Source organism: Manis javanica, chromosome 11 (assembly GCF_040802235.1).
Source record: "Manis javanica isolate MJ-LG chromosome 11, MJ_LKY, whole genome shotgun sequence".
Classification (NCBI taxonomy): domain Eukaryota; kingdom Metazoa; phylum Chordata; class Mammalia; order Pholidota; family Manidae; genus Manis; species Manis javanica.
Window position 1 is genome coordinate 74,374,311 of NC_133166.1, and position 23,937 is coordinate 74,398,247.

General features: G+C 40.2%; 1 protein-coding gene across 7 annotated transcripts in view; it reads right to left on the reverse strand.

The window, feature by feature from the left end:
* The window catches only part of PLD5 (phospholipase D family member 5), a 457,751-nt gene that overhangs the window by 374,228 nt on the left and 59,586 nt on the right, over positions 1–23,937 (reverse strand). The gene's annotated exons all lie outside the window — the stretch shown is intronic.

Here is a 23,937-nt window from a genome sequence, read left to right on the forward strand (position 1 = left end):
TACCTTGCTTACAGGTTCCCAGCAGCCTTACCAGGTGAGTAAGGAAGGTCAATTCCTGGCAGGTGCAGGAACCTCAGGATGTCTTGGAGACCTCGAGAAGAAAGGAATTCTCCCAAATCTACAGGTACTGCAGGCGAAACCTGATGGCCAGGCCTCAAGAGGCCTCTGAAAGTTCAATCTGAAATTCCTTACAAAAAGTTCCAGCAAAGCATATTTAAAAGAGCCCATGTAATAAATTGCTCTTCTTGCTGCACTTATGCAAATAATCAAGCCAACTGTTAATTATTTTCTTAATCTGGCTACTTCTAATAAAAATAAGGGTGATTTTAGAGAAAAGTGTTGTTTCAATAATGCAGTCTTATCTATACTAAATCCTAATACTAGTCATTGAGATGTAAACTCGATCCAGAATTCTGTTTTCCCCATGATACCTGGCTATGATTCTCAATTAGACTCTTCATATTTCTAGTTCTCATGTTTAGCCATGCATTCTTAATCTCATCAAGTTTGTCCTTCCAAAATAGAAGCGCCAACCTTCCGAAGCCCTTTCAACTGACCACTGATGGAGACCTAACTGCACCCTTTATGTGCCCCCTCTCAGCATGAAGCAGCCAGAGCGGTCATCGCCCCTTTTCCCTAGCAGCAGCTAGAGTCTCTATCTGTAGAGAAGAAATGAGACAGAGACCATAAGCTTGGACAGAATAAAGTAAGAGCCTCTGGAGGAAGCAAGGCAAGATATTTTCAGTCAGAGCAATGTAACTACATGCTAAGAAACCTCACCCCCACGACGCCCCTTGTCAGCCAGAAATAGCCAGATCAAGTCATCACCCATTATGACCAAAAGGCTGGAATGTAAGTTTGGAGGCACTGGGGGGAGGGCTAAGCATGTCGGACACTGATGACGTGCCAAAGTCCCCGGCTGCTGCCCCCTCCCAACCTGAAAAATGTGCCTTAGGCTAGCCAATCCTCCTGCCACTGTAAATCTAAGCTCTGCCACCCCTACCTTCTTTAAAAACTCACTGCCTGCTCTGCTGAATGTGACTTCCCCGGCCTCTGATAACCGGATTGGAGAATATCACCCAGGAATTGCATTCAAATAAACTGCCTGGCCCTTTGTTGCCTCTCGTCACCTGCTTATTTTGGTTAGAACTTATCTTACAGTAAGCAAATAAAAAAAGATGAATGTACTATGGGAATCTGAATCAAAAGACTGGGAAGTCCAATGGCAGAGGGCCAATTAATTATGGAACATTTACCCAATGGATGTACCTACCCCTTAATCAAAATAATCAACTATGTCACTGACTTCCCATCCCCTCAAACATTATACAGTTATTAAAAAAGAAAAAGGAATGAAAAAAAGTAAACAATGGGGGAGTAAACCATAAGGTAAAACAAAAAAAATTTTATTAAGGAGGAAGAAAGTTACAGATACAGGAGTCAAGATTTGTCAAGATTAGAAGCTACATTTCTTTGAAAGTATCTTATTTAGTAGACTTGACTTTGGATCTATGTGAATATTTGATATAATTAAAGGCAAAATGAAATTTTAAAAATCAGCACCTAAACAATTCAAAGAAGTCAAAAGAAGTTAACCTAAATGTGTATACACTGTACGACCACACTAAGAACAACTATTACAAATGATGCTGAAACACTATTTTTGTCTCTCCTGCTGAAATGGTCACAGTGGTGTGTATATCAGTGGTTTGTCTGACATGGGCCATCTGAACTGTAAATATTCTTAGCATCCCTAGTGGGATATATCCTCAGGAGGAACAGAATTGCAACTCATACTTTCAGTAATTGTATTGCTGTACTGTCAAATGCTGTTTTCTGAGACTGTTTTGGGTATATATGTGTGATAGAGAACACCAGTTATTTTATAATATTCCAACCATATCATTTCCAGTGTTGCAGAGAACTAAGATTCTCAGTGTGGAAGAAAGTAGATAGGAGATTTTAAGCAAAGGTACAGGGGAAATTAGATGACCATGTATCCATAAACTTAAAGCCACATTATGGATATGTGGAGGCTTTATTATGCTCTCCTACCTACTTTGGTATGTGTTTCAAATTTTCTATACAAAATGTTAAAGAAAAACAAAAGAACAGAAAAGAGACTAGCCTCAGTAGAGGAAGTATAATTTCCTACAAGTAACTTAAGAAAAGGATTCAGGTATGATTACTTGACAAATAATATGTAAATAGGACCCTTTCAAAGAAGGCTGCAGGAAGGCTAGGATTTCTCAGTTTTATGAGTCTATGATCAGTATTGATCATTGAGACTGCTAGCAGTCAACACATTCATTTAATAACATGAACCAGAAAGGATACAAGACAAATGTAATTACTATTGGAAATGATTTCCCCACCTTTTGCTACAAAGAGCAACTTTTTGGTTCCTGGTCACTGGCAGGTTGAAAATTGCTATTTTACTTGTACTAATGACCTTTGTTATTACAACACAAAAATCCATACCATGAAATGATTCTTGAGTTGGAGACAATTCTGGGTATATCTATATGAGCTCATTTGTATCTAACAATTTGAAACAAGTCAATAATGTATCCTCTTTCTTCTCTGAGTAAATTCCTAAATGTCTTCTTAACTAGCTACAGTTTTGGCAGCCATGAAAACAAACACCTTCAGCTGAAAACAAAAAACAAAAAACAAAAAACCTTCAGTTCAATTTTTAACAAGCAACAATCTGTTACGCTGGTTGAAAACAAAAATTCCCATTTGTGAACAAAGGTATTGATTCAATAGATTCTCCTGATAACTTCTTTGGTGAAGAACACTTCACTCTTGAAATCAAAATGGCAGCCCCATTAGTATAGGGCAACTTGCCATCAATGCCATGTATATCCATTCATTCATTCATTCATTCATTCATTCACTCATTCATTCAACAAACACCTATGGGAGCCCCAGTTGTAAGTCAGACAATGAATATATAGCAGTGAGCAAAACAAACAAATTTCTACTCTCTCCTCCTGGAGATGGGAAGGTAAGTTTTAAAAGTCAACAAAACAAAAACAAACAAACAAACAAACAAAAGTCAATAAAACATCTACTATTTGGAAGGATTGAAAATATATACTTGAATGCCTCCAATTTCCCTCTTTCTACTTCTGGTTCTGGGCCCACTATCTATCCAGTTCCTTTCACACCTACAACTCCCAGTTAATGCTTCCCAAACTCTCGTGCTGAAATGGTCACAGTGGTGTGTATCTCAGTGGTTTGTCTGACACGGGCCATCTGAACTGTAAACATTCTTGGCATTACAATACTTTACCTTTTAAAAAATGCATGTCAAACTTGCATCCTGTAATTTATTCATAGTTATTTTAGCATTAAAAAAGACGTTTTAAATTAATTTTAAGCTGAACAAAAATGAAGACCATATCTCTTTGTCCCTCACTGCATTACCAGGGCCTAGGCATTTCCTAAAGACTTACTGAATAAATAAACAAATAAATAATTGATGATCCAGGCTGCAGGTTAGGTTTGGGTCTGTTACAAGCATCTTCTTATTCTGGTGTCAAGGTTGAAAGAATGCTTCTGTCCAGATATGGCCTCTCATGACAGAAAAGCACAGGAGCACTGGGGATTTTGAGTTAAACTTGGTAATCACTTTGGATGGTCCTGCTCAAAAGGGGGCTGTGACACACACCATTAGGCTCTATTTGCCGCAGCAAATCACAGGGTCATCCCTGGCCATGGGGTGCAGGTATTCACAGGGCAGAGACAGCAGGAATGAGAATAATCATGTAGTCCCTGACATACTAAATAAGGGAGGACTTCAGGAAGCTTCCAGGGGAAGCTTTTAGATAGCAATGTCTGGAGGATTTAGTGCCGCTCAAATGCAAGTTTCCTCAAAGGTAAGTAATTTTGTTGAGGATGTTGTTTTCGGTAAATTTAGATATATTTTGAGTGTATTAAAGGAACTGAGCTTTGAAGAAAACAAGCTATACTTTCCAAAGAAATGAAGAATCCTTAAGAAATGAAATTTTTTTTTTCAGTGAATGTGTTACAGCAGTTTTGACTTAGGGGATAGCACGTGTTCCTAAAGCAAGGCACACCCCATTCTGTCTCCAAAAGCACAATGAAATTCTGCTGAAGAGGAGAAGCAATTGTACTGGTTCAAAAGATTCACCATCCACCAACTGTCACCATCTTCTAGATGGTCCTCACTTTTCAGTCCTCTTCATAAGTATTCTTCTGGAAAATTCTATCCCTTATTGCTAGAGATACTTAGTTCTCAAGCAAGGCACTAACTAGTCTTGTCCCAGGTAAGTGGTAAGCACTAAATATGTACATTCTGCTCCCTACATATTTGCCAGGTGGAAGGAAGGCAGAGGAACAAAGCATGCATAGCAAGAGAACATCTGCTGCAAAGCAAGCTACCAAATGATGACAAGGAGCATTTGGCCGGCGTGTCCCATCTGTCAAAAAGCTGTCTCTTGCACCTCACCAGCAGGTTCATCTTCCCAGGGCAAGGGAAAAGAAAATGTAGCTCATGGCTCGATTCAAGATAATTTGAAATATGTTTTTATAAAAAATGCATAAGCATAGCAAATTATGATAAGAAAAATTTCATAGTAATGACAGGATCTTCAAAGTGTACTTCAAATATATATAAAATTTACATATTATATGTAATGACCTCTAAACTGTAACCACAATACTTCATTAAGAAATAGTGGAATTTATTTAGGAAAAATGGAGTTGAATTTTCCTCCAAATTACCTTACACTCTTGGAAATGTTTTTGTGATGACAGGTAACAGTACAGTCTGGACACCTGGCACCGACAGAACAGGACTGAGAACACAGTTTTTGGCTACAGAAAATCTAAATATAAAGCATGACCCCAGTTTCTGCATTCTGGTACTAAGCACTATGAACAAAAGAATCAAGGGCTGACGTTCCTGCTCACAATGAGGTGACAATCCAGGCAGGCAGGGGATGCATGTTTTTCATATCTGAGAGGACAGGATAACATGGTCAGGTATCTGAGAGATTAAATGTCCCGGTATAATAGTCAGACACTCGAGTCTAACTGGTGACCTTGGACAAGTCACATAGGTTATGTGGTCCTCAGTTTCTTTATCTATAAAATGAGATTCACCCATCAGGTGATTATGTCACAGGCACCCTATAAATGCCTGATCAGAAAGTCACCTCCGGCACAGGCTGACCCACTGTTGCCTGGGATGCTAGCCATTGTTGTGTTCACTGCTGCACTCCCACTGCCCAGCAGAGTCAGTGCATGTAAATTCATACAGATGAAACGGGGCCAGAAAAGGCTTTCTATCACACAAGTGAGATTGGTTCTTCCACGCCCATCATCGTCTGCTAAAATTGGACCCAGGCAGATACAATTTAAACATTCCTCCCCAGGGTGGAATCAATGCCAACACATTCCTTACATCATGGGACTTTATATGTAAAAGGTAGAGAATAAATTATCAATAAAAACAGTAACACAATAATAGCACTGCCAAACACCAGTGGCTGTATTCTGCTTAGTTATGCCTTGATGCTGATCCTAAGAATGAAAATACATGTTTATATTCCCTTGCCCACAGCTACTGTCTCCTTTTGCAACCTCTTTATTTTCCATTTATTTTACAATCCCCCTCGATCTGGGTGCAGCCCCTGCAGCTGTATTGATATCGCTCGGTTTCCTCTAAATGCTAAATCACAGTCTGCCTGAGGTCTCCACAGCATGGTCCCCTTCTCACAGTCCCCTGGGTGAACTGAGTTTATCCTATGACCTCAACACCTGGCATTCGGATGACCCAAGCCCTTTCTCCACCATGATTACAGGTGTGACTTCCAAATGTTCCCAGGGTATCTCCTCCAGCAAACTTAGATTTCATATATGTGAACCAGAGGTCACTAACCTGCCTTCTCTTTTCCAAACTTAATCCAGATTTCTTTGCTCATTCAGGAGAACAATTCATAAGGATCTTGGACTCTTCTCTCTCTGTGACAAATCAAGTCCACTGGGACATCAAGTCCTGTCCATTTTACCTGAGAAATTTCTCTCAAATCGGGTCCCCTCTTGCAGACATACTGCTATGGCCTTAGTGTGGAGACTCAAGTTGCTAATTGCTCTTCAAAGGCTGTAGAGTAAGCTCGTTGCTTCAGGATGCTGTGTATCAGTTCAGAGACAGATCCTTTTTCAATCTCTTTTGCGCATAGAAATAAAAGCCTCATAGAGCAAACATTTCCTAGTATTTTTAAATAACTATAAATATGAGGCCAATCTCTACCATTGAAAACTCAGGAAATGCAATAAAACAAGTACCATAACTCTATTCTTTGACTATGAGGTCAGAGACTAATTGTTCAACAGCAACAAACTGTTGTTCCCTCCTCTTCCTGAGAACACAGATGGGCTGCATTTCCCAGCTCTTCTGGTAGGTAAGTGTGCCCCCATGTCTGGGTTCCAGGCAGTGGAATGTGAGAAGTGATGGGCACCATGGCCAGGCCTGGCAGATAAAAACTCTTCATGCATGACCCTCGCTGTTTGTTACCCTTTGAGGGCTTGATGCAGTTCAACACCTTAAAGCACCTGGTGAAGGACAAAGAGCAACAAGGAGGAAACCCAGATCCTTGAATCTCTGCTCAGAGGAAAGCCACTTGCCAATCAGGAAACTGATTCTAATTGGCAAGAAATAAACTTCTTCCCTGTGCATCTATAACTGCTTCAATATGAGAAAGTTTAAACAAAACCCTTGCATCGTCTTTCAGCATGATAATAAACTAATTAACTTTGGGGAATTAAAGAAATAAACTTTGACTCCATAAACTCACTGAGATTTTGAGTTTTATCCATTACAACACCTAGAATTACCCTAAGTAACACAAACTTATCAACTGCAGCACTATGACCCAGTACATTAAGTCATTCATTTGGGGGATCAAAAGTCACAAGGATACTATAGAAAGTTTCCAGAGTTTAACTCCAGAGGATATTGTCAAAATTACTAATAGTCCAGTTATTAACGTTACCAAGAAATACTGTCACCTGGGTGCTTTCTTTATACTTTCACCAGGGGGAAGCATCCTGTCTTCCAAACTAACCCAGCTATTATGTGTCATTCACAAGCAGAGAAATCTTGTGAATTTTGTTCATTCCACAGTGATTAAAGTACTTTCATACCACGCTGACTGTAAGAAGAGTGAAAACACAACGATGGCAGATGGGGACATGAAAGGTTTTCCAAGTCATCCTAGTACTTTGGGATCCCACAGGTCTTGAACTCCTGGACATTTACAAAGCAGACACTCCATCATCTCATATGGAAAGTGAACTGCTTTGCTTTTTAATATATTCTTAGACTAGTCTAGGCATCCCTTTGAGCAGCTTGATGGTCAGCTGACAAAACAGCTCCATCTTGCCTCCTAGAACCAGTGGAAAGCAGAGAGCCTTGAAAGATGAATTTAACTGCCTTTCCACACCAGAAACAGATGTGTGCTTTAAAAACAGCTGTCATTTCCCCCATTCTTGGCCCCTGTTTTAATGAGCAAACCTGACTAACGGACATTCTTCAATGTTCTTGATAAATAGTCTGTCTTCAGTCTGAAAAACAGGAGCTGCGAAGATAGGAGGACCAGGGAAGAAAATGACGGTAATTAGACCAAAATGGGCTGAATCCTTCTTCATTCTACAGGAGGAACTTCTCCAGAGCTAATGGCAGTTTCATCCCAGAAAAAAATTGCTGCAAGTTGCAAATACTTTTCTTCTATTGTCTCCATTTTAAGCAGACACACTGAATTCTAACACACTGTTAGGAAAGAGTAGAGTTCCAGCAAAAACTCCTCCAAGAAATAACTATTTTAGACAGTTTGGTACACCAAATGTTGAAAGTAAATGAAAATGCACTTTGTTGAAATCTGGTGGATGACAGAAATGAAAGCCAAGATCACTTCCTATTTTGCTTTCAAACTGCCTTGGCTTATGAATTAATTGCAGAGACTCACAGTTTTGTTTTAAATGAGGACATATTTACTCCCTAGCTAGAAAAATAGCTCAACTACTCTTCCAATATTTATTCTAAAACAAAAATTATTTCACTAGGTACAGAGTCACCAGTGAACAGTGGTTAGGAAAAGCAATGGCTGTTCCTGCCCTAGTTTAGAAACTCCTTACAGCTGTTAATCAGGGATGTCTACCTGTGCAAAATGTCAGGTTATCTTTAAAATTTGGAAGCATAACAAATGGCCCTAATTAGCTCAGCTCTCAGCTGCAGGTATCTGTTTAATGTCCTATTTAACCTAAGCAGCTGCTCCCAGAACCCATGACTACTATCCTGTATATTCCTGGTGCTTTATAATCTCATACTGTAGTTCCACAATGGGAAAAAAAGTTGTCCAAGAGGAACAGAGCGGGGAAAGCCATGATAATAAAAATTTATGCTGGTAAAGCAGGCAGAGCGCTCGTGAGTACAACAGAAGAAATGACAAGACTGTTCATTCAGTCAGCCGGCAGTCAGGCTGTGATGGACATCCAGGCTTCCAGGCAAAGGTTCTCACTCTGTTCCAGGCAGAGGCAGCCACTCTCCGGAGAAGATGGATGTGGTCCTCCTGACGAGATGACACGTCACAACCCCTTCCAGCCTTATGATGCCATGGTTCTGTGAACATCAAGCTACAGTTCAAAGGTGAATCCACGAAAAAGTCATCCAATGGAAACAAGATGTCACAAATATTAAAATGAAAAGGAGAACTTGATCTTGGAAAAGTTCAAATAATCCTCAAAACCAAACAAAATTTCCTTTAATGCGGATGCAACTTTAATGTTGGCCAAAAGCAGTTTAACTTCAGTTTGGCAGAAAACTTGCACTTGACTTGAGAACACTACCTTTCTGGATATAGTTTAACTCACTGAAAAGCAAATCAGCAGCCTTCGTTTAACTGCAGGGACTATGAACAGGAATGGAAATATTCTTCATCATTTATCAACATGGCTCCAGATATCAGTAACAACCCAAGAAAATTATATAAAATATTTTCACTGGCTTTTGGACTGACTACCATTTTTTCTTATTATCATAAGGATATTCCCAGTGGCATCTAAATCATCATATCCTTACTATATTCATAATTCATCATTGCTTCTGCATGTAAATCATCATGAAGATTTGGCCATTGTCTTGTCAATGGGTTTCAGCACTGGGCAAGTTCACTGTAGATTCAGTGTGACCAAAGAAAATGAAAGTAAAACATTCTTGGGGTTAAAGGGTTTATTACCCGGCTTGTTCTACTCATGGTAGGTTGAGCACTAGTGTCTGCCTCCGCCCAGAGCACTGGGTCAAGCTCTATACATAGTGCAATAATAGCTTATTGCCTATGGGTATAGCCTAGCAACAGGCCAGGTACATACATCATCAAGTGGTTTAAGTTCAGTGAGGATCACAGCCATAGGAACCTCAACTTCCTCACACTCCACCCCTTCAGGATTCTCGCCTTACAATCTACACACTCTCAATCTTCCGCAATGGTCCCTGTGCAAGAAAGCTGGAGCACTGTAACCACATTTCACAACAGCAACAAAGGCTAACAACAACTTGAGATAATCACAAAAATTAAGATACAAGATTTTGATACAGGTAAGAAAAATTATAATAAAATCCTCAAGCCAGAGGAGGTTCCCAATCCACAAAGACCTTAGGGGTGATAAGACACACGTTTTAATGACACCAACATAGGTAAATCTTGTCCATCAGGTAGGATGCATGCAAGAGAGTGGTCCTGTGATAGGACTGTAGCAGGAAGGAGGTCCCTTCCAGGTCTAGTATTCTACATTTTTACTCTTTTCCCCATGGGGGTTACTGAAGGGTCTATATATAGTGCTACTGGAGGTACATGCACTGGCCATAATGATAAAACAAAACTCACTGGTAAGATGCTCCTACATTCTGGCCATTCAGGATATACTACTGTGACCTTTGCGGGCCACTCTACTGTTAATCCAGGAATATACAGGAGGCCAGCTTCCAGGCCTTGTCCCCAAGGTGCCAGGAGAGCCAGCCATCATTGGCCATGTGTTGAAAGGTCCAAGGCCACATCCACTCAATGGAGTCTCCGGGGTTCAGTGCAGTTGGTGCTGGCAGCAAGATGTTATCCTGGTGGCCAAACACTGGCTTCAGTGATTCCTCCTTGGTTTGTACTTGCAGGTGTATAGGGGAGGCAGCATATCTGTTAACATATCTACGGGGCTCAGGGCTCCCTTTCAGGGTCTCTTGTTCAAATGCCGTAGCACAGTCCATAAGCGGACTGACCATCCCCGCAGACTATTGGTATCTGACTTTAGTCTGGATTTTAACAAGCCATTGTGCCTCTCTATCATGCCTGTTATGGTAGGATTGTATGGCACATGAAACTTCCATTTGATTCCCAGCTGTTGCACCCATTTTTGCAGTGTATGTCCAGTAAAATGGGTTCCCTAATCACTCTCAATTACTTGTAGTTGACCATAGGCAGCAAAGAGATGCTCCAGGCCTCTTTTGGTCACCTGCTGGTCTGCACAATGGGTAGGAAAAGCAACCAGAAGTCCAGTAGCTGTGCCCACACAAGTCATGGCATACTGATATCCTTCTGACACAGGTAGAGGCCCAATATAGTCTATCTGCCACCTGACGAGGGGTATTGACCCCTTAGCTATTTTCCCGTGTTGCTGTGGAGCTTGGTGTAAGTCCCATTTAGAGCATATGACACACTCCTGTTGGGCTCTACTAACTTCTTCAAAGGTCTAAAGCAAACCCCACTGATGGGCTACAGCCCACATTGTCTTTTTCCCCGCATGCAACAAATGCTGATGTAACCATTGGGCTACACCAGAGGCAGGCTTTTCTTCTAACAAATGTATCTGGGCCAATTTGTCTGCTTCATCATTTTGTGGGGATGCTAGTGGCAAATGACCTGTCACATGATATACTGTAACTCTTTCAGTTTGACCACAGGCCCATAAGTCTTGCCACAATTCTTGTACCCAGGGGGTCAGTGACCAACCATCCAGTTGGCATGCATGGTACCATGTCAGTAGCCACAGAGTTGAGTCCTTATAAACAGCCCAACAGTTAGTGAAGACAACTGTGGGGGAAGTCTCCTGGCTGAACACAAGTCACACAGCCTGCAACTTTGCCCATTGGCTGCTCTTCCCCTCAACATCTTCCATCCATATTGTCTCAGTCTTAGGATGGAAAGCTATGGCCCTCCATTCTGGGGGCTGCCCATGGCTGGAGCTATCTGTGTACCAGGCATCTTAGGGTATAGGGGCTCTTCCCTCCTGATAAGGACTCTCTGCTACTAATGGTTCAAAAGCAAGTTCTTCCTGCTTTCCACTAGTATATATCACCGGCCTCAGTAAGTGTTAAAGTTCTTCACTCAAGGGGCTACTAGAGAGGGCACTACACTGCTGTAGGTAAGCACCCCACTTGGCCAGTGTGGGCATTTGTGCCCCACCACTCCTTGGCTTTTGGGTCCTGTCCTGTACCTACCCTAAGATGAGATATGTGTTTATTACCTTTATTGGGGCCATTCCAGTGATGGGTTCCGTAGCCAGCAAGGTGTGATACATGGCATCCAGTTGTTTTTCTATCAAAGTGTATTATACCTCTACCCCTTTCCAGAGTTGAGACCAGAATCCAATAGGTAAGGGGCCACATGATACTACAGGAGGGGGCCTACACCCACACCTCTGTGTGGCCTCTGCCCCTGTTTGGTGCTCATAAGTGGAGGGTGTGTGTTTAGAAATCTGTCATCCAGAGCTGAAGGTTAAGACCCCCCAATAGATGGCTGAGATCTTTATCCACAAGACATGGAGGTTCAAGTTCAACTACACAGCAGCACATGAAATGCATTTTCCAAGACGATCCCCAGGAAAGCTCCCTGGTGTAAAGCTTAGTGGGCTGTCGGGTGTTTCAGGCTGGGTCCCAGGGGCAGGCACCACAGGAGGGCCATGCAAAGGAGGGACAAGGTGGACAGAGGCCACCTCTCGGGCATTTTCATCCAGTTTTCCCAGTTGGATCTGTGGTGCAAGAAACTCAAATGGAAAAGACACAGGGGGAAAAGAACCAGGGACACAACGCAGACTTTGACAGGAAAATGCGGTCATTTAAAATAAGACAGATACAGACTTGGAATTTTTCAGATTAAAGGATCCACACTTTGAGGGCTGCCAACTTGACAGTGTGCCTATCCCATCCCCATGCCAAAGTTTCTGTAGCAGATGGCAAGGAGCAGAATGACCCCAAAATGTCAATCCTTTTTCTTCTTATGAAAAAGAGAAGCTATCAAAAATGCACAAACAGCTGAGATAAAAGGCACAGAGCAATGACCTGAGCTCTCCTGTTCTATAAGGATGGGTCAACACAGACTGGTCCCCAAGTCCTAATTCATCCACAAAATACACAGGGCATTAGGGTGAAATGTTTACTGTAGTGCTTTCGGTTGGTTTGTTTAGGAGGGAAGATGTTACATGCACTTTCTAAAAAACACACACATATAGGCATCTCTATTTCTCACCCCAAGAGTACCATTTCTCAGAAGCAGCCATTCTTACTGGGTTTTTATGTGCTCCCAGGAATTCATGGTTAACTCAAAGATATAGATCTGTGTTTGTTTTGCCCCCATTTTTATGCTGTTAGAGTGATCTAAACATATTGTTCTACACTTTACACTTTCCAGTTAAGATATTGAGGATGTTTTTCTCTGTTTTTTCACTTATTCATTGAACAAATATTTATTGAACACTTACTATCTGCAGACTGATCTAAATGCTTGATTCAAAAGCAAACAAACTAATAATGTCCTTGCAATGAGGTACCTTATATATCAAGTAGAGGGAATCATACCACGAATCAATGTCTAATAAATATATATTATGTCAGGTGGTAATAATAATTTAAAAATACAGCAGGATGATGGGATATAGTAACAGTCAGAGAGGAGGAAGGCTTGCTTTATGTGGTGACATTTCAGTAGTGACCTTAAGAAAAGATCATGTGGATGTCAGAAGGATATCTGTTCAGATGGAAGAGCCTGCAAAGGTCCTGAGACAGGTGTGTGATTATGACAATGAAGCGCAGCAAAGAGGTCACCACAGCTGAGGCAGAGTAAGCAAGGGTGAGAGTGATAGGAAATGGGGTTACAGAAGGAGGAGGACAGCCAGATTAGGTGGTAGAGGAGTGACCAGCTAGGCATATAATTCAGAACGGTCATCTGCTGCCATGCTGAGAAGCTGCAGGTAGAAAGGCTGGAAATAGGAGAACAAGTTACAAGACTATGACCATAGCCCAAGCAGAAGGTGAACCTGGCATGGACCAGGTGGAGCAGTGAAACAGTAGGTGGTGGTCAGACTCTGGATGCCTTTGCTGATACACTGGATGTGGAGTGGAAAAAGAGAAGTGCCAAGTGTGGCTGAGTTTGAGCCTGAGCAACTGAAAAGATGGAGGGGCTTTTGTGGCATGGGAGGGCTGTGGGAAGAGCAAGGCTCAGAAAGGAGAGGTGATCGAGACATTGATTTTAGACACAGCCGGCTCAACATGCCTGAGACCTCCAAGTCTCCAGGCAAAAATGTCAAGGAGGACATAGGATATGTGAGATGATGGAGCAGCAGGGGGTGGAGAAGGAGACGTGGGCACTCTCAGCATACGGAAAGAGTTCTGAGGCATGTATCTGTTATACATGTTACAAATGGTCTCTTAAGACTTTGCTCTTTCTAAACAGCTGCATAACAGGGAGTTTTTATACTAAACTGAAATTAAGATGAATCACTGCTCAGAGAAAAAGTCAGAATACATAGTACGGTTGTTCTTTATTATTTATCAATTCCATATTTTCAAATTTGCCTAAAATTTAACAATACTTGGAGGGCTTTCTAAGCTGTTCACAGAGCAGTGAAAACTGAGTCTCCCCACACACATTCCCAGCTGAGACTGAACAAGGTGGTGCTCTGTCCTCTTGTTCCAGTTTTCATACTATAAAGAAGAATCTTTCCATGATCTATTTAGAGCCTTACTTTTTGGGGCATTTTGTGCTTTTTGTTGGTGATTTTGCTATTGAAAATGGCCCCTGCATAGTGCTGCAGTGATGTTTTATGTTCCTAAACACAAGAACATTGTCACATGCCTTATGGAGGAAAATGTGTGTTAGACAAGCTTTTCTCAGGCATGTGTTACAGTGCTGCTGGCATGATGAATCCAGTGCCACTGAACTTGCAGGTGTGTTTAAATAGAAACACACATAGACCAAAGTTATGTATTGATGGAAGAAGATGCTGTGGCCAGTGGTCTGCAGGAACCTAACCTTACATTTCCTCTAGGAGCAACAGGTCAGGATTCATGACTCAGTATTCCTGCTGACTTCATAGGACATGACTGCTGCAAAAAACAAGAATCAAATTATTTGCTTTATATCTTTTCTGTCCTTGACATGGGAATCATAGGACTGAAGTTACCACATCATCATCTACCACTACTCTACCCATTAAGGTAGAACTTCATGGCACCAATGCGGAAAGATGGGGCTGTGACGTTTTTAAGAAGTAGTAGAGAAGGGTAAGGAGACAGAGGCACTGAACACATTAGAACAAAGGGATCTAACAGACATTTACAGAACACTCCACTCAAATGCAGCAGGATACACATTCTTCTCAAGTTCACAAGGAACATTTTCCAGAATAGATCCCATACTAGGCCATAAGAAAAGCCTCAGTAAACTTAAAAAGATTGAAATTGTACCACAAAGGTATTAAACTAGAAATAAATTGTGCAAAGAAAATAAAAAAGCACACAAACACATGGAAGCTTAACAACATGCTCCTAAATAAGCAGTGGATCAATGATCAAATTAAAACAGAGATCAAGCAGTACATGGAGACAAATGAAAACAACAGCTCAACACCATAGCTTCTGTGGGACCCACTGATGGCAGTTCTAAGAGGAAAGTATATACCAATACAGTTATATCTCAAAAAAGAAGAACAATCCCAAATGAACAGTCTAAACTCACACTTACTGAAACTAGAAAAAGAAGAAAGAATGAGGCCCAAAGTCAGTAGAAGGAGGGACATAATAAAGATCAGAGAATAAATAAATAAAATTGAGAAGAATAAAACAATAGAAAAAATTAATGAAATCAAGAGCTGGTACATTGAGAAAATAAAAATAGATCAACCCCTAGCCAGACTTATCAAGGAAAAAAGAAAGTTTACACACATAAACAATCAGAAATGAGAAAGGAAAAATCACTACAGACACCAAAGAAATACAAAGAATTACTAGAGAATACTATGAAAAATTACATTCCAACAAATTGGATAACCTATAAGAAAAGGACAACTTTCTAGAAAAATACAACCTTCTGAGACTAACCCATGCAGAAACAGAAAATCTGAACAGACCAATTACCAGCAATGAAATTGAATTGGTAATGAAAAAACTACCTAAGAACAAAACCCTCACACCAGACGGCTTCACCACTGAATTTTATCAAAAACTTAGAGAAGACCTAATACTCATACTCCTCAAAGTTTTCCAAAAAGTAGAAGAGAAGGGAACACTTCCAAACTCATTCTATGAGGCCAGCATTACTCTACTACCAAAACCAGACAAAGAAACCACAAAAAAAGAAAATTACAGACCAATATCCCTGATGAACATAAATGCAAAAATACTCAACAAAATGTTAGCAAACCAAATAAAAAAATACATCAAAAAGATCATCCATCATGACCAAGTGGGATTTATTCCAGGGATGCAAGGATGGTACAATATTCCAAAATCCATCAACATCATACACTACATCAAGAAAAAGAACAAAAATCACATGATCATCTTCATAGATGCTGAAAAAGCATTTGACAAAATTCAACATCCATTTGTAATAAAAACTCTTAACAAAATGGGTATAGAGGGCAAGTACCTCAACCTAATAAAGGTGATATATGACAAACCCACAGCCAACATTATACTTAACAGTGAAAAGCTGAAAGCTTTTCTCTATGATCAGAAACAAGACAAAGATGCTCACTCTCCCCACTTTTATTCAACATAGTTCTGGAGGTCCTAGCCACAGCAATCAGACAACACAAAGAAATAAAAGACATCCAGATTGGTAAGGAAGAACTTAAACTGTCACTGTTTGCAGATGACATGATATTGTACCTAAAAAACCCTAAAGAATCCACCCCAAAACTACTAGAACTAATAATTGAATTCATCAAACTTGCATGATACAAAATTAATACACAGGAATCTGTTGCTTTCCTATACACTAATGATGAACTAGCAGAAACAGAAATCAGGAAAACAATTCCATTCATAATTACACCAAAAAGAATAAAATACCTAGGAATAAGCCTAACCAAGGAAGTGAAAGACCTGTACTCTGAAAACTATGACACACTAATAAATGGAAATACATACCATGCTCATGGATAGGAAAAATTAATATTGTCAAAATGGTCATCCTCCTTAAAGCAATCTACAGATTCAGTGCAATCCCTATAAAAATTCCAACAGCGGTCTTCAACGAACTAGAGCAAATAGTTCTAAAACTCATATGGAAACACAGAAGAACCCTGAAAAGCCAAAGCAATCCTGAGAAGGAAGAATAAAATGGGGGGATTATGTTTCCCGACTTCAAGCTCTTACTACAAAGCCACAGTAATCATGACAATTTGGTACTGGCACAAGAACCAATGGAATAGGATAAGAGTCCAGATAGAAACCCACACATATATGTCAATTAATATATGATAAAGGAGCCATGGATAGACAATGGGGAAATGACAACCTCTTCAACAACTGGTGTTGGCAAAACTGGACAGCAACATGTAAGAGAATGAAATTGGATTATTGTCTAACTCCACACACAAAAGTGAACTCGAAATGGATCAAAGGCCTGAATGTAAGTCATGAAACCATAAAACTCCTAGAAAAAAACATAGCCCAAACTCTCTTGAATATAAACATAAGCAACTTTTTCCTGAACGCATCTCCTTGGGCAAGGGAAACAAAAGCAAAAATGAACAAATGGGACTACATCAAACTAAAAAACTTCTGTACAGCAAAGGACACCATCAGCAGAACAAAAAGGCATCCTTTAGTATGGGAGAATATATTAATAAAATGACATATCTGACAAGGGGTTAACATCCAAAATATATAAAGAACTCACATGCCTCAACACCCAAAAAGCAAATAACCCTATTAAGAAATGGGCAGAGGATATGAACAGACACTTCTCCAAAGAAGAAATTCAGATGGCCAACAGGCACATGAAAAGATGCTACACATCACTATTCATCAGGGAAATGCAAATTAAAACCACAATGAGATATCACCTCCTATCAGTTAGGACGGCCAACATCCATAAGATAAGAAACAATAAATGCTGGTGAGGATGTAGAGAAAGGGGAATCCTTACACACTGTTGGTGGGAATGTAAATTAGTTGAACTGTTGTGGAAAGCATTATGGAGGTTCCTCAAAAAACTAAAAATAGAAATATCATTTGACCCAGGAATTCCACTACTAGGAAGTTATCCTAAGAATGCAGGAGCCCAGTTTCAAAAAGACATACACCTCTATGTTTATTGCAGCAGTATTTACAAAAGCCAAGACATGGAAGCAACCTACATGTCCCTCAGTAGATGAATGGATAAAGAAGATGTGATATATGTACACAATGGAGTACTATTTGGCCATAAGAAAATATACCATACCATTTGCACTATATGGATGGAGCTGGATGGTATTATGCTCAGTGAAATAAGCCAGGCAGAGAAAGACAAGTACCAAATGATTTCAGTCATCTGTGGAGTATAAGAACAAAGAAAAAATGAAGGAACAAAACAGCAGCAGACTCACAAACTCCAGGAATGGACTAGTGGATACCAAAGGGAAAGGGATTAGGGAGGGCGTATGGGAAGGGAGGGAGAAGGGGATTAAGGGTATTATAATTAGTACACATAATGTAGGGGGAGGAACAGGGAAGGCAGTATAGCACAGAAAAGAAAAGTAGTGAATCTATAGCATCTTACTACGTTGGACAGTGACTGTGATGGGGTATGTGGGGGGCACTTGATAATATGGTGAATGTAGTAACCACAATGTTGCTCATGTGAAACCATCATAAGATTGTATATCAAAAATACCTTAATAAAAAAAATCATAGAAAAGAAATACAAAACAATAAAAAAACTCAGTAAGTACAATGATCTGTGCTTGGGGTTCCCTCAATAAATGTTACTGACAACTTTTAAAACCCCTTAGAGTGTCTAATAGCCTCCTTGTCAGATAAGTACCCTCGTGTCTACCCAAGTTCCCTATGCTGTTTAAAACCATCCACTGTTTGTGGTAGAAATGGAAACTTGTTGACCCTGAGCTTCCACTACCACTGTCCTTTGTACACTCAAATATATATTAAGTTGCCCCATGCTTTTCCATTCTCTAAGCAGAATAATCCTATTGACTTCAAAATGTTTTTCTTACATTTTATTTTGTTCTCTAATCATCTGAATGGCACTCATTCTGCTTCAAAACATGGACAATCATGTCTAGCTTTTCGCCCTGTTAAATAATGAACTGCAATTTTCATCTCATTGCCAGCAGCTTCCATGTATCCATCCTAAGTGTTTAACTGGTAAGGTAATTTCCTATTAAGATCACCGTTAGCAACTGTTTTAATATGTAACTGTTCTTCTGATCCTTCTACTTAAGGAGTCACCATTTTTTTATTATAAAAGTTTCTTTACAATGAAACCATGTTAATTATTAAAGACAAAAGCTCAAGTGCAGAAAGCTTTTTATCCAAAAGAAAACAAAGTCAAAGTAACACAGAAGACAGTCAGCCTATAAATCAAGTTAATTATAAAGAGATTTAATGTTTTATTGACGCATAGAACATGTCCACCTTGGGGCATGGGGATTTGGGTATAAGCTTAGGTACCAATACAGCATCTTGTCATTGCTGTAATTTTCAGCTCTTGGAAAAAGTATTTCTGATAATTTGGGCCACCAGGAGGTTATACCATGTTCTACCCACCACCACATGGGTATATATTTCTATTACATTTAATATCTATTCTAAGAGATTTTCAAAAAAATTAGTCCAGGGATTTATTTGAAAGAACAAAGAAGAGAAGCCTCACTGGGTTACAAAGTGGAACTACTAGAAAACATACGGCTGAAACAAGAGAGCCTGGGACATCAGGATGCTAAACTGAGACACAGAGGAGTTAGGCCATTTGCTCAAGGTCACACATCAGGTGATGAGCAGAGCTGGGATTCAGACCTGAGGCCATGCTCTAACCATCAAGTGACTGTAAGCTCTGGACTTGCTGACTGATAAATAGTGCTATCCTGAAGCAGTATTCCTCTTTCTTCATGTTAAAAAGGAAAGACTCTTCAAAACTGCACTTGTTTTTCCCCTTTCTGTTTTTTTTTTTTAAGCTTTCTTTGCATTTTAGTGGCATTTAAGTTATCATTTAATCCTGCAAGATAGGAGGGTGACCAGAGTTTTGGAGCACTAAGTTGTCTGGTGGATACTATCAGTGGAGTCTGACACACCTTTTTAAAGGCCCCAACTTCCCCTCTGGATGCACTAGGTATGCGTGGTCCACTATCATAATCTCATCGGACATCTCCAGTGTGGTAATATTTATGATTGTTTGGACATCATTAGGAGTAGGCTACAAGAGTGTCTTGAGGATAGAGTGCATGGGAAGAAGGGTGTTTTAAGTGCTGGTCTCAGCATAGAAGGCAGCAGGTATGTCATTCTTCATGTCCATACTGATGCTGTTCTTTCTCAGACACTCTCCACCTGGCCTATGTTAAGTGAGCTGTACCATTTAACCTGCCCTCTGGACTTGCTGCTTGGACCAGGGTGCACAACTGAGAGATGGTGTAGGGGTGTGCCTTCTGAGGGTCATGGTTGGAAATTTGGACTTAGGGCCCAGGCATCTCAGTCTCTGGGCTGAGGCTGCCATTGGGAGCATATTCAGTGAGGGACAGTCCTGTGTATTGATAGGTTAATGAATGACCTAAAGGCAGGAGTCTTTGGAGATAAAAAGGAGAATGGAGTAGGCATTGTAAAAGCAGAGATATGGCCAGAAAGTGAGGGAGAAAGGGAAGAAGCCCCCTGATTTCTCTCTGCAATCATGGGGAGGATCACAAGGAACCTGGATGTACTTCCTGATGGGGCTTTAGGATACCTTCACTGTCAGTAAGAAATCTACCCTTAACTGGAGTCAGCTTGAGTATGTTTTAGTGTCTTGGATACAAAAAATTAACTCTGTGATTAAGATTCTAAACTCTAACATAACTAGGTTTGTAATTCCAACAAAAAGCTCAAGTCCTGATGTCATCAGGTCATGAGGGATTAAGATGAGACAGAATTACCTCTCTCTATTCCAAATTTCCACTTCACAAGGGTTAATTCAGACTGAAAAATAATAGCTGCCACCTTTATTGAAGTCCCTTGGACAAGTCAATGATATTTTTTCTTTGATCTTTAAGGGCATCAAAAGGCACAAAATCAAAGTAAAGTCATTTGGGGCAGTAAGTACAGATCCTCTCTGCTTTTGAGATCTTCAAGAAAACTGCAGGATGCCCTCCCACACCTGCATGTTAGGTCTTTCATCTATCACACTGATTTTACAATTGTTAGGCTCCACCAGCTACAGCTTTGATGGGATTTTATCCACCATCCCATATGTACATCCTCATGCATCTCACCAAACAGGACCCGTACAGTAACCCTCATGGATCATCTGTACCCGTGAGGCTGACAAGCAGGACGAAAATGTGAGCCAAGTTTGTATTTGTTTATTTTCAGCTATGTACTTCCATTAAGCCCATCAAGTGAGGTTCTTTCACAGAAGAGCACAGGAAAAATGAGAGAGACTATTCATCTTCATTAGGTTGTTGATATGGGCAACTTATCTTTTTTAATGCCCTTGACACCATCTTCAAGGAGGAACTCAAAGCCAACAAATACATTCAATTCCCTAAAATTTGCCACCACAAGATCCCCTTCCTTGACTATCCTAATTAATAAAATTACCCATATTTATTTTATTCTATGTGCTTTTATTTTTAGGGGAGGAGGGTTCATATCAATTCCATTTTTCTGATCAATGAGTCTATAGGTAATTAATTAGCAAGAAAATTGTACTGCAGCCATTCGTATTTCTCATTATATCCAATTTGTCCTCTACATGTCACCTCCAAATTTCTAAAATCTGGTTGGAGACACATATGACCTCCTTTGATCTTCAGAATCCACCTTCTCCTCAGGTACATAACCAAAAGACCATTTTATGTCCTGAGTCTCTACATTCCCAAAACACACTTTGTTGTCACTCACTTCTGAATACCTTATTGGACTTTGGGTAACAGTCTACAGAAGTCATCTGTTATGTATTCTGGCTGGCAGAGTTTTTCTACTTTGATGTCTTTTTTTATGCATCTGGCAACACACAGAACCTACTATGTATGAGGCATTATGCCAGGTAATGTAGAAATTGCAGCCTGGAGACCTTTATTCACTGCTGAGCTACTAGATTTCAGTGCCAGAGCCCTTGCTTTTCTTTTTCACATTTCACATCCAATCAGTGGCCAGTGAGGGTGAATTTTCTATTCAGATCCTCTCCTACTTTGATTTCAGTTTCTCCCCACCATCTTCATCTAAGTCCTTATCATCTTTACCTAAATAGTTTCAAAAGCTTCCTTCCAGTTCATCTGTCTGCCATGGTTTGCAGCCTGATCAAACTTCCTACTTTACACAAACATATTTATGTAATTATCCCAATGATCCAATGCAGGTAAGAATCATAATTCCCACTAACTGTTAAAAAGTTAGAAAAATACTGTCCAAAATCACACAACAGACGGGTGGGTAACACAGAGATTTAACTCCAGGTCTGGGGCCATTTAAGCCTTCCTTCCATGTTTAAAGGAAGTTGGCCAGAGTGGGAACATAAGGTATGAATTATGGTGTTGGGATGCAAAAGACAGGGAACCCAAAAAGGCGACATCCACAGGGAAGAACAGACCTGTCTTGGAAGCAGATTGGATATGAGGAGAAAAGAGAAACATAAAAAATTATTGACATTTTTAGAGGCTGGATGGCTGAAGATTCAGACTACTCCCCTTCCCATATATCTTAGAAGGTTATATGACAAAGTGGTTTAAGAAGTTGGAGCTCTGCATTTGTACCCACCCTGGTACTACCTTTTTCCAGCTGTGTGTCCAGGAAAATACTTAACTTCTCTGTGCCTTACCTCAGCACAATGGGAACAGTAATAATTAATAAAAGCAACACCTGCTTATAAGGAATGATGAGGCTTCCTGAGCGCTCAAAACACTTGAACAGCACACGTCCTCAATATTTGTAAAATATTATTCAAAAACAATCATGTTTCCTTTGTTGTGAAATGACTTAAACTTGTTTGCAACTATGTAGTGTGGATTTAATTATGTGCATTTCCTTTAAATTTGTAAGTAAAACAAAAATCAGAGGCCAGAGCCCAAGCCAGGCTGACTTTATTTCGTGTGACACTCAAGCAAGCCCCAACATGCTCCTGATTGCAATGAGGTCAAGGAGCAGGATTTAAACACAGCGAGTGTGTCTTTTCTCTTGGATAATAAGATAACGAGTCACAGCTGCATGATGAGAAGCATGATTGGTGTGCTTGTCATCATGGAAGGGACTTAATGAAAATCAATCTACAGGTTTGCTTCCCTTACAATGAAAGACTGGTTTTCCAACCCCCTGATCTCTGAAAAAAAGCTCTCACCGAAAGGAAAAGTGAAATAAGGTTCCCTTTCCAAAAGCTAGCTGGTTAGGATGTGTTCCCTACAAGTGTTACTGTTTCAGTGTCTGCAGTTAAGAAGAGCTTAATTAGACCAAAGCTTTTATTTAATGTAAAATTGAGTAATTTTTCCAACTCTCTAAATAGCAATTAATCAAAATAATAAGAGAATGACCTGTATGCAAACAGCTTGCAGTCTCTCCTCTCTCTCTCTCTCTCTCTCTCTCTCTCTCTCTTGGTGTAATCACTCTTTAGCTCCCACTGTCCCTTCCCCTGACTTCAAAGGCAAGTTCACCCCTTTGGAGGTCTGTATACTTCCATTAGGTCATACTATAGCATCTAAGTGATCTCAGCTCCTGACCAGCAACTTGTCTTCTCCCTGAATCCTGTACAAGATTGTCAATATGTTTAGCTTCAAGCCCATGTTCCAAACGTGCTGGCAGGACATCTATCTGCATTTCAGCTGGTCCTTTTTAATCCTTAAAGGAATGTTCACAGGCTAATAAAGGGAAGAAAAGAAATATTATGCCTCAAGAATTGAGACAAAACCTTCCAAAGCATTAAGGAACCCCATTTAATTTCATTTAACCCCCTTTGCACTGGATATGCTGATATTTACCCATCCTACTGGTCAAGGAAAATGAGGTGAGTCTTTACTGTGACTTCTCCAGGAATAGAAGAGCCTCTAAAGTGAATGAGATGTAAATGGTACCAGATATTAATTAAGGAGGTAAAAATCTGAGCCTGGTCTTTGCAGCCCTAATTCTACAGGCTGTTTGCTTAAAAGTGAGTGACCCAGGATGGATGATGAGGGGAGGAAGTGAAATGATTTCTCATAAAGCTGGATTGCACATTCCCCTTTCTGAGTTGTTCGAAAGGCAGACTTCCTTCTAAAAATTCCCACATTCCCTTCATCAGCACTGTCTTCATTCATCTGGATTATAAATGGAATAATCATTTCCCACACATCAGCTGTGCAGTCAAATGAATGTATTTCAGGCATTCTTTCTATACAGTAATAGGTTTTATTTTCTCCTAAATGTTATGTAATCTTATTATGACCAATGTCCTTCATGCCTTGATTCTTTAAAGAAAACACTTA